The 12,387-nt window shown below is 36.2% G+C and overlaps 1 protein-coding gene across 3 annotated transcripts in view; it reads left to right on the top strand.

The window, feature by feature from the left end:
- The window catches only part of NKAIN2 (sodium/potassium transporting ATPase interacting 2), a 980,716-nt gene that overhangs the window by 447,744 nt on the left and 520,585 nt on the right, over positions 1–12,387 (top strand). The gene's annotated exons all lie outside the window — the stretch shown is intronic.

Here is a 12,387-nt window from a genome sequence, read left to right on the forward strand (position 1 = left end):
TATATGACCTTGGGAAATTAATCATTCTGCCTGGATTTTCTCATCTTAATTTTTTTTTTTAACGTTTATTTATTTTTGAGACAGAGAGAGACACAGCATGAACAGGGGAGGGGCAGAGAGAGAGGGAGACACAGAATCGGAAGCAGGCTCCAGGCTCTGAGCCATCAGCCCAGAGCCCAACGCGGGGCTCGAACTCGCGGACCGCGAGATCGTGACCTGAGCTGAAGTCGGACGCTTAACCCACTGAGCCACCCAGGCGCCCCAATTTTCTCATCTTTAAAATGGAGATAATAGGGGGTACCTGACTGGCTCAGTCTGTTAAGCACCTGACTTCATCTCAGGTCATGATCTCATGGTTCTTGCACTGACACTGTAGAGCCTGTTCGGGATTCTTTCTCTCCCTCTTGTTCTCTGCCCCTCCCCTACCTGCACTCTCTCTCAAAAATAAATAAATAAACTTAAAATAAAATAAAATGGAGGTAATAGTATTGTCTACCTTATTAAGTAAGCTCATATCTGTAAATGCTTGGAATAGTGCTATGAATACTAATAATAGTATATAAAGCATCCACATGCGGACGGGGAAACCGTGTGTATGATTTAGGAGTGCTTGTAATGCTTTGAATTTTAAAAGTTTCAGGTATGAAATACATTTCATGACTTGACAGAATTTATCATTTTGAGCCTGTACCAGTTATCTATGCTACATTAATGGAGTCTATGGTAGAACTCCTAAACTGGTAGAGAATATCATCTCTTATTACATTCACCCATGGACAGCCACAGACATTCTGTCAACAGAAAAACAAATATTATGACTGCCTCTTTTCAGAATAACATCTCCATATCTGTGTTGAATCCAATCATATGGTTACTTTAAAGGGCACAGAAGACATGGTATTTACCATCCAAAAATAGCATACGTCGTGACAAATTCTAAAATGCTCCTGTAGCCATCTGAAATGGTATTCTCTTGTATTCCTAGTTGCAATTTCTGATATAACTCACTGCTACAGTGACTGCCAGTACACGGTAGTGATCTTGATAACATTTCTGCTTTCATTTCAACTCTTGATTGGCCTTTAGCAGTCAGAGTAAGTGAGGCTGTCATTCCATCTCCCATCCTTATGAAATTGAATTTTATGAAAGAGACGTAACCTAGAGTTTGAGAGGTTTGATTGACAGCTTCCATATGGCTGCCTTGCTGTAGTCAAAGAAATAGTGCCCTGAAACCTCTGCTGGTGCGTTCATTTGAAGAGAAGAGCAGATAGGAGGGAAAGGAGACAGGGAGACACCAGAGTGCAGGACATTATGATGTCCACCTCTGTTCCCTGAGATGGTACGTGTGCTTCCACCTCCAGTCCTGTTAAATATACAGCATCTACTTAACAGGGGATGCCGATGATAGTAGCAACATTATTAATTCACTGTCTCAAATGGAGGAGGGGAGGAGTATTGGAGTGGCATTGTACATTGTTTTGAATTCACAAAATATAAATCTATACAAAAATAATAAGTATTGGGGCGCCTGGGTGGCTCAGTCGGTTGGGCGTCCGACTTTGGCTCAGGTCACGATCTCGTGGTCCGTGAGTTCGAGCCCCGCATCGGGCTCTGGGTTGACCGCTCAGAGCCTGGAGCCTGCTTCGGATCCTGTGTCTCCCTCTCTCTCTGATCCTCCCCTGCTCATGCTCTGTCTCTCTCTGTCTCAAAAATAAATAAATGTTTAAAAAAATTAAAAAAAAAAAATAATAAGTATTTATTAAGACCCAAACTGAAAACTGCCTACACATTGCTTCTCTGATAATGATATATGAGACGTGTTTTGGACTCTTTATCAGCTTTACAGAAAAAAAATATATATATATAATATGCATTTTTACCTAGTTGACAAATTTGAAACTCTCCAGATGGCAACTTTAATATGTTTAATATGATTGTGCTGTTAAAAAATAGCAATAGAATTTTCTCTAGAGAAAGTCATTTGCTATGAGAAAGAAATACCATATGATACATGAAAATAAGAACATTTCAAGCTATTTTTGTTATTTTGGCTTTTACTGAGCTCTCGATGAATTAAAAAAAAAAAATCTGTGCTGAACAGATGATGCTGATGATGAACTTAGCAACTTATTCTCCCCAATTCCTAAAGTCTCTTATTAAAATATAGTCAACCCTTCTCTCATCTGTTTTTCTACATATTGTTAATATTAGCCACATGGTGGGGTTTTTTTCTGTACACCTGCTACATGAGCAGTAGGAGATCCGGAAATGGGTCAGAAGCAGATAGACAGATCCATAGCAGGGGTGTCATTTGAACAGCTACACCTGGGTCTTCTTGAAGTTTTGAGAATTTCTGCCCTAAGAACCATTTCAGATATTAGGTGTCTTATAGTATAAGACTAATTCTGCCAGCCAATGTGAAAATTGATTCGTCTCATCACTGATTCCCTACCCCACACCTCAGTGGTGCCTTGGACAGTGCTTTGCATGGTCCAATACTTATAATATGTCATCAGTGCTTGTAGCATACATGATTCAAAAGTTCATGGCCATGGTCTTCTGCACTTTAAGCAGTTTCTCCCTATGTTATGAATATTTATCCCATTGGTTTATTAGCTTGAGCTTGAATCAGTTAAGACTTTGTTGTGGAGGTAACTGGAAATTTCAAGGTCAAATGGATGCATTAACATTCTCATTCATACCTGTCATGGGCTTTGTGTGAGCCATGAAAACTACCTAGAACAGCCATCATTTGGTTGATTCAGTTCTTCTGAGAAGTTAGATTTCCGTTGAGTAAAATTATAGACTCTGTGAAAAAAATCAAAACAAAGACCCATCTATCAAGAGGACCTGAGCTGTGTTCTTTTTAGGTAATTTCATATGAATACAGGGAGACCGTAAACTTAATAAATGAGAATTTGTCTATCTAGGTATGAAATCATTTTGTGACACAAGTCTACATAAATGTCGTTTTATTGTAACTTTGTGGGATTACTAGCCTACTGACTGCATCAGTAGTATAAACTTTCAGCTTATTTTATTTTCAAAAAGGTTCTGTCCTAACCGTATACTTGTCTTTAGAGTGAATTGCACAATTTGTAGAAATAGAGTAATAGTAGTAATAATGATTATTTTATGGGGTTATCATAATTGTGTGAGTTTGCAAGCCATAGAGCTATATGTACAAGTTATTTAAAAAATTTTTAAAGACATTTATTGCTGTATCTTTTTATCTTTTACCTTGTCCAAAGAACCTCTTATGTTTACTTATCAAATTAGGAAAGTATTTGGTAATAAAGTAGAAATGATTCCCTAAAATTTTTGAAAGCAACAGCATCAGGTTCTATTATAAGTTTCTAGTATTCTAGTATGTTGTAAATAGTTTGTGGTTGAGAATATGGACATTGAAGTTACAATGATTAGCCCTATAATCATGGTCATGGTATCAATTTCCTCATCTGTACAATAAAGGTAATGATAGATAATCATTAGAATGCATGATTTAAAAGTAATCATTAACTAAAATAGCATATCAAAGTCCTTATCATAATGCCTTGGATATAATAAGTACTCAAGTTTTAAAAATTATTATAACAGAATCCATACTCACTATTCCAAGGGCAAAGATTTGTGTTATGATAAGGAGATATTAAGTTAAATAATGTTAGGGGCGCCTGGGTGGCTCAGTCGGTTAAGCGGCCGACTTCGGCTCAGGTCATGATCTCGCGGTCTGTGAGTTCGAGCCCCGCGTCGGGCTCTGTGCTGACAGCTCAGAGCCTGGAGCCTGTTTCAGATTCTGTGTCTCCCTCTCTCTCTGACCCTCCCCTGTTCATGCTCTGTCTCTCTCTGTCTCAAAAATAAATAAACGTTAAAAAAAAAATTTAAAAACAAAAAAAGTTAAATAATGTTAAATCCCTACCACTAAACATCCAATAATAGTGATTTCACACACACATAATATGGCATATCAACATAAAGATCAGGCAGTTATATGACTTGGTAAGTTCAATTCAACAACAGTCAAGCAATATTTTTGTGCTCTAGTGTCAAATTATTGTGCTTCTTCTTTACAATGATATATTTTTAAAAATCTAGCATGTTATGCTAGTCATCAATTTGTCTTTTGATAGAATGAGTGTTAACTCATGAAATGGTTATAAATGGCTATGCAGAATGAACAGCTGTGAGAAATAATAAATGGTTCTGATATCACAACAACTAGAATATTAGCTGTCATATGCAGAGTTATATATAAATGGCATTATTACACAAAAGGATGAGAAAAATTTTTAAATATACTATTTTATTCTGAGGTGGGTCAGTTAAATAACTCTATAAATTTAACCTCAAAAATACATGACTGACTGTATTTCAATAGAAATCGTAACAAATACCATGGACTGTTTCAGTAATGCACCTTATAAGAAAAAGCACTTCCGTAATAAGCAGGAATACTTGTTTTTATTGAGTTTCTTTGAGTTCATGCCAAGTCTTTCCCATTACTTTCCTGAAAATCTTTACTGTGATTAACTATATGGAAACAGAGTTTTTTTAAATAAGGTGGGGAGAGAGAAAGAAAAACATGAAAGAAATTGTGATATTTGAAGCCTATTCTTTTACATCGTACTAAAATCGATGAGATACATGGAATGTTGAATGAGGCAGGGAAACATTCATTAAGGAAGACACCCCCCCACCCCCGCTCAGGATATTATTATTTGCAGTTGTGACTGGTAAAATATGAAACAGTTAATCATCTCTAACTAAAATATCCTGGCAAGTCTATCAATCTAGAATATTTTTACTAAAATACTAGTGTCTAAACTTCTTATGTGTTGTTCAGATATGAATTAATTAGCAAACATGTTAGGTGGTAATTTAAGCATTGTAATAATTATATGTATTATTATTTTGATCTTCATGCCAATCTTAAAAGTTCTGTATGACAAAAAAAAAAGCTCTGTACTACAATATTCCCATTTTATAAATGAAGACACTGAGATTCATAGAGGTCAGTTGACCTGTGGTCATATAGAGAGTTAGATTTTAAACAAGATTTTTTCTGATTCAAAACTTGGGTCCTGAACCATTATGATATGTTAACTTCTGTTAAAAAATTTTTTTAACGTTTATTTATTTTTGAGAGACAGAGAGAGATAGAGCATTAGCAGGGGAGGGGCACAGAGTGAGGAAGACACAGAATCTAAAGCAGGCTCCAGGCTCTGAGCTGATAGCACAGAGCCTGACACAGGGCCCGAACCCATGAACTGTGAGATCATGACCTGAGCCGAAGTCAGACACCCAACCGACTGAGCCACCCAGGCACCCCATGTTAACTTCTTTCTTTTTTTAAGTTTATTTATTTATTTTGAGAGAGAGAGCTCACAAGTGGGGTAGGGCAGAGAGAGGGAGAAAGAATTCCAAGCAGGCTCCATGCCATCAGCGCAGAACCCGATGTGGGGCTCAAACCCACAGACCGTGAGGTCATGACCTGAGCTGAGATCAAGAGTCAGATGCTTAACTGACTGAGCCGCCCAGGCGCCCTTCCCCATGTTAACTTCTATTATAATTTAAGCCACTGGGGACAGATCTCCTTTTGGTGATGTTTTCATTATTTGTCTTTAAGGCTTATTCCTTTGTTTTGTATTTAAAGAAAAACAATTATGTGGGAGGAGACAGAAAATCCTTGGTTTAACTAAAATAGGGTAAGTTGTTATTTGTGACCCAACATCTTATCAAACACTTTACAATTTTATTTAGTAAACAAACACCTCCCCCCCCCCAACACACACACAGACACACTTGAAAACTGCAGTTACTCAAGAGTTGTTAAAATTTTTCAAGTAAAACTCTGTGCATGGCTGTGTCCATATCTTACATGTATAATTATTGTAGACTCTACTTCAAGTTTATTCTCTTAATTTCATATTTGAATCGGGACTCTTGGTGAGATAAAAGATATTTGTCTCTATCATATCTCCTGCCGATAATGTTTAAAAGCTGGCATATATGTTCTCACTTGTCCACTATGAACAATACAGAGAATCTTAAGCAGGGAACATCATCAATCATATCCATACAGAATTTTGCTTTGTAATACTGTGGTATTTTAGACAATGTCAAAAAGACCTCAGCATCTCAACAGTGTTGTAAAGACCCAGAAAACCTCTAAAGTCTTTACATATTTCCTGGGGTTTGGCTTAAAAAGAAGAGAAACCAACATGGGGCATGCTTTTTTATTCTGGAGCAGGCAGTCCAGATTGTGCTCGAGATTACAATTCACCATAGGAGACTGCAGGGGAGGGTAAGTAACCAGAATATGGATGAGATGTAGTGTGGCGACAAACAACTAAATACATACAGACATAAGAACTGGCAGCTTTACCAAAATGGGCAGACAAGCAAGAAATAGAAAATGCACTGGGGAGTCAGGCAAGAGAATCATGAATCCGAGGCAAGATCTCAGAGTAGTGATATAGAAGTAGAGTCCTATATGGGTCAAGGAGACAGTACCAGAACTGTTTTCTTACCTCCTTCAGTGTTGTTTTAAGTTCTCTATTGGGCAAGAAACAAAAGAGTAGTTACAACTGGGAAGACACAATTGACCATACTTGACTGGAATGTAGGAGAAAGTCACAGCTATTTCTATTGACAAAATCCTGACAAACAGATGGCCATACGAGGTTCTGTCTGTCTGGAAGTTTATATAAACTTTCATAGTCCCCACAGATAAAATAAGAACTTTGGACCCATTATGGGGACTGTTGTGCCCATTTCAGTTTTCATCATGATTTCCCCTCGTATTTCCTGCTTTCTATGCTCTAATAAAGCTAATTTTGTCAGTTATCTTCTCCTGAAACCAGTGAAAAGGCAAATCCTTTCATTGATTCATGAAATTCTACAATTTCATGATGAGCTTTGTCATTTCCCTGAAGTTCACGTGGATAACAGGGAGGGACTTTGCATAGGAGTGCTCCACTTGCCTAGCATCTCAGTCTGGGTCTGTCTTATCTCTCCTCAGATACCTGAGAGTGGAAACAGTCTAAAAGCAGGACTCCTAAAGGAGAGTAAAGACAGTGAAATAGTGAGGGTGCAGGGAGGAGAACAGGCATGTCCATAGATAATTTCAATTTCAATATATAATTTAGACACTAGAAACAATTTGGTTGTTACTAGCGTTTAATAACACACTCAAATTTCTTTTTAAATCTAGGAACCTGTGTTCTACTATAATAAAATAAAAAACTATATTTTTCTTCTCAAATTCTGTGTATTAGTTTTATTTCATATTAATTGTAATAACTTACAGATTACATTTTAAGGGCATAAAGTTACAGAAATATTGGGGAGGAAAATTTATTAAGAAATCTTAGTTAGTTATTCACAAAATGCAGTGTCTCAAGGAACCCAATTTTGAGTCCCACCAGTTGAAAACAGCTAGCTATAAACATCCCATTATGGCTTTTAGAAGATATCTTAAAGTGTTCATGTACATGTAATTGCCTTGTTAATACAGCTAAATGGCAATAGCTACCTAGGAAATATGAATGATTCTCAATTTGCCATGCAAACATTTGAAGCAAACTTGCTGTAGACTGAATACTCCCATTAAGGGGTCAAATTAATTTAACAAATTATTTACTTAATTGGGTCCAGTCTTCTCAGATATAAATTGAGGAGTGTAGAGTGAGTCTCGTCCAGTTTGAAAAGTCAATACATTTATCCTAAAGAGATCTCACAGGTGCTTTTTATGAATATTTGTTGTCATTGTTAGTAAGATGAATTGTACTTAATATACTTATAAGAAAGTTTTTGAAAACTTTTTCAGTTTAAGCGTGTTCAACTAGATAAACAGTGACTACTAAGATTCATGTTTATTATAATGCAAAAGAGTAGAGAAGTTTTCATATTTTAACAGTATATACGTTTATATCAAAGAGAATGAATAACACTTTTATAATATTTGGGATTTTGCGATCAGAATTTGACCCAGCATTTTCACATCTAAGGATCTATCCTATAGATGTACCAACACACATATACAAGGTTGTTTAATGCACTCAGGTGTGTTATAGCCAAGACTTGGAAACCAAATGATTATCTGTTAAAATGGAACACTTAAGGGGCACCTGGGTGGCTCTGTCGGTTGAGTGTCCAACTTTGGCTCAGGTCATGATCTCACAGTTTGGGTGGTTCGAGGCCCACACAGGCTTGCTGCTGTCACCCTGCCAGTGCAGAGCCCTCTTCAGATCCTCTGTCCTCCTCTGTCTATCCCTTCTCCGCTTGCACTGTCCCAAAAATAAATAAATATTTTTTTAAATGGAGCACTTAATAATAAGGATATAATGTATGTGTAGGGTGCACTAATATGGAGAGACATCCACAAACATCACAAAGTGCAAGGGGAAAAACCATACCATTGCAATCCCATTTGTGTAAATAAAATTGTGTGGGAAAAATTCAAGACATATATGTGACAGACAAATGCCTATGTGCTGGCATCTACATACAATATTTTCCTGAAAAGCTGTGTACTTAATAGAGTTTCCTCAAGACACGGTTGCTTCTGGGGAAAGAGAATAGGACTGATGGTTTCTTCAAAATTTGTTAAGTGTTTAAATGAGTGTTGTACCTTATATTTTAGGGCTGTTACAACCTCTATAACAGAGTTAGAGAAAGAGAGAAAAAAATAAGTTATGGGTCAGCTTATCTATATAAAACTTACAAAAAAAATTTTTTTAATCCAAACTGAAACTCTGGTAAAAAAAAAAAATATTAAATTTCAAGTAGGGATTTTCCCAGGAAGGAAAGGAAAATTTAACGTGGCAAAAACCATCAATATACACAATCGCATTCATGATATCAAAGAAAAGAATAAAGTGATTATCTCAATAGATGCAGAAATAATTGATAAAGATTAGCTTGTGTTTATGTTAACAAATAGAAACATCATCATAATAGTAATATAAAGGCACAGAATTCTTTATGGAAAGCAACAAGTTATGCATTAATAACAGGCTACTATGTAGAAACAAAACACAAAGAACAAAATTTACATACAGCAAAACTAACAAGCTTGAGAGGGAGTTATTCCATAACACTTTTTATATGAAAACGACACACAAAAACAACAGCGGTAGAGACAGTTCCGAATTTAGGATTGTTTGGCTTACGATTCTTTGACTTTACAATGGTGTGAAAGCAATACATCTGCAGTAGAAACTATACTTCAGATTGTGAATTTGGATCTTTTCCCGGACTAGTGATATGGAGTACGATTGTCTTTAGTGATGCTAGACAGAGGCAGGGAGCCACAGCTCCCAGGTAGCAACAGATCACAAGAGTAAACAACCAGTACATTTATAACCATTCTGTACCCATACAGCCATTCTGTTTTTCACTTTCAGGATGATATCAGTAAATCACATGACATATTCAACACCTTATTATAAAATAGGCCTTGCGTTGGATGATGTTGTCCTATGGTTTGCTAATGTTAGTGTTCTGAGCACATTCAAGATAGGATAAGATAAGGGGTGCCTGGGTGGCTCAGTTCGTTAAGCGTCTGGCTTTGGCTCAGGTCATGATCTCACAGTCCATGAGTTCGAGCCCCGCGTCAGGCTCTGTGCTGACAGCTCAGAGCCTGGAGCCTGCTTCAGATTCTGTGTCTCCCTCTCTCTCCGCCCCTCCCCTGCTCATGCTCTGTCTCTCTCTGTCTCAAAAAGAAATAAAAACATTTAAAAATTTTTAAAAAAGATAAACTCAGACAGGATGTTTGGTAGGTGAAGTGTATTAAATGCATTTTGACTTATGATATTTTTGACCTGTGATGGGTTTATCAGGAAGTAATGCCATTATAAGTTGAGGAATATTTGTTTATGTTTTTCAAGGCCGTATACCTATATTTGTATGCCAGGTAATAGAAAGCACATAAAGCAAATATAATGGGAGGAAGCAAAATAACTCTGAGAACATGGGTTGAAGGAGGCAAAAAAAAAAAACAAAGCAACAAAAAACAAAAACAAAAAAACAAATTTGCCTTGACTAATGATGATATGAACTGACAACTATGATCAAAGAAATTCTCTGTATTATTCCAAAATAAGTAAGCTAAAAAGCAACACATATCCTGTGACCAACATAGGTCTACAACATAAACTGTGAAAGCTTTTGTTTCTGGACTGGGTGTGTCACAATTCTACAACATTGGGAACATGGCCCACTGGCCATGCACAGAGCCTACTTTTTTTGTTTGTTTATTTGTTTGTTTAGTATTTACCATTCTAAGATATCAGGAGAATCACTTAGCCACCATACATCTGAGAGTTCTTAATCTGAAAAGCAAGACAATATTTACCTCTCAGACACATTGAGATAATACATGACTGGGGATTAGCAAGGATGCCCATCACGTAAGAAATGTTTTAACTATTATCTATTCTCTTCCCTACAACCCCATAACCCTTTCAGTGATTCCACAGTTAATATAATTCCTTTTTGAAGGAATTCTTAGAAAAGACTAACTACTTCTATAAATTGTTATTCCCTTTATATTCTCTGAATTTTTCAGAAAATCTTCCCTTCTTTAGTCCCAGCTCTAAATAACAGGACCTATGATAAAGCTACTTATGATGGCTAATAGGGTCAATCAGAAACAGGGTAAAAGCGGGAATATTATAATTGAGGAATTGCACATTAACTTATTCAGTCCGCATAACCTTGTAAGTAATGTTTGATGAAACTATTAGTTCTGTCATTAAAAAAAAGACTAATAAATGTTGACATAAATTCATTTTAGCCATGCAGAATTAGCAACTATATTATCATCTATATATTTTTTATAATTAACGATGGTACTGCTATTTTCTTCCATAATTGGTGCATTTATCGAGAGATTTCCCACTGTTTGACTAATGCGTTTCATCCTCTATACTTTTTCCCTGCTGTGTCCCCACAGTTATGATGCTTAAAATTTATAGAGTTTAGATTCCTCTTGCTGCTGTTTACATTCCTACTTACCGTTTATTCATAGGATGAGTTTAGAGAGTTCTAAGTTGGAGAGAGCTTTTATACAAATGATTAGCAGTTGCTCCGAGAACTGCCACTTATTTTTTTGGTACCATTAATAGATTCAAAAACAAGGGATACATTATACTGCCTAACATTACAAATGGATCTCCTTTATGTGAAGTGTTGACTGCATGATAACAGTTGAAGGAATGTTTCATTAGAAGGCAGTTCAAGGTTTATGAACCTGCAGTCATGTGCAATATTATTTACGTTCCACTTTTGCAACTCTGGTGGATATTGTGGATTTAGAATATGCAAGGTAGAACAGACCTAGATTCTCTCTTTTTTTAATCATTGCCAAGATAAGTGAAAATGAAGATTTGACAAGGCTGGATTACTGTTACAGCCCTTGGTTGCCTTAGGAAACAGAAGTGTTATGCAAACAGTTGTCATGAATTTATTTTCTTTTTCAATGCCTGATGGGAATATGTGTTGTTCAGCTAAAGAAGTACAGTGGAAATATTGATCATTCAAGAAATCTTCAAACTGAGCTACAGGTATTTAATTTAAAAGCACACTGGCTGTTTTGAGAGTCAGTATGTCCTTCTGACAAGAAATATCATCAAAGCATAGTAATGTTAGTAATGTAGGGGTTTTAAAATATCCTTTTTCTTTAAAGCCTAGATTGAAAAACAACCAAAGACACTGTTGAATCTTTGTGTGGAATACCAGGTCTTTTCACAATGTTTTACTCGCAACCGTTTATTATCATTCCACCTGAGGGCAGGCAGGAAGAATAAAAGTGAATTTATTTGATCTTATGAGAAACTTGATAGCTATCAGGTTTTACTTGTCAATATAAAATGGTACTTCTGGACTATCACAGCTTTTGTTTCATTGTTTAGTTGTTTGTTTGGTTGATTAGGTTGGTTGGTTTGTTTTGTTTTTCTTCTCTCAATCCTTAGATTTGTACCTGTGTCTTAATTGTAAAGTTGTAAACATAGATAAATGTAGGATAATTTTAAATGACCTACGTTCCTTGCTTTTATAACAGTGACACTTTGTTTTTATTTTTGCTTCTCAGTGTTTTAATGTCCTTTTTGCACCCTTTTGTCTGGTTATATACGTAACTGAGTATAACAAAAAAAGTCATTTTTGATTTATAATCCAGTATTATTTGGGTTAGAAGTCAAAGTTCTGAATTTTACAAATGAAGGATCAGTACCCCCAGAGAAGTGAAAGACTTACCTAGTCCTTTCTAGACTTAGCTAGTCACACAACCACAGTTAGAGGCAAATCTAAGTCCATAATCCAAGTTGGTTGACTTGCTGATGAGTTATTTTTCCTCCACATAACTCCCATTTGTTTTATTTTTCA

The sequence above is a fragment of the Panthera leo genome, chromosome B2 (genome assembly GCF_018350215.1).
Source record: "Panthera leo isolate Ple1 chromosome B2, P.leo_Ple1_pat1.1, whole genome shotgun sequence".
NCBI classification, from domain to species: Eukaryota; Metazoa; Chordata; class Mammalia; order Carnivora; family Felidae; genus Panthera; species Panthera leo.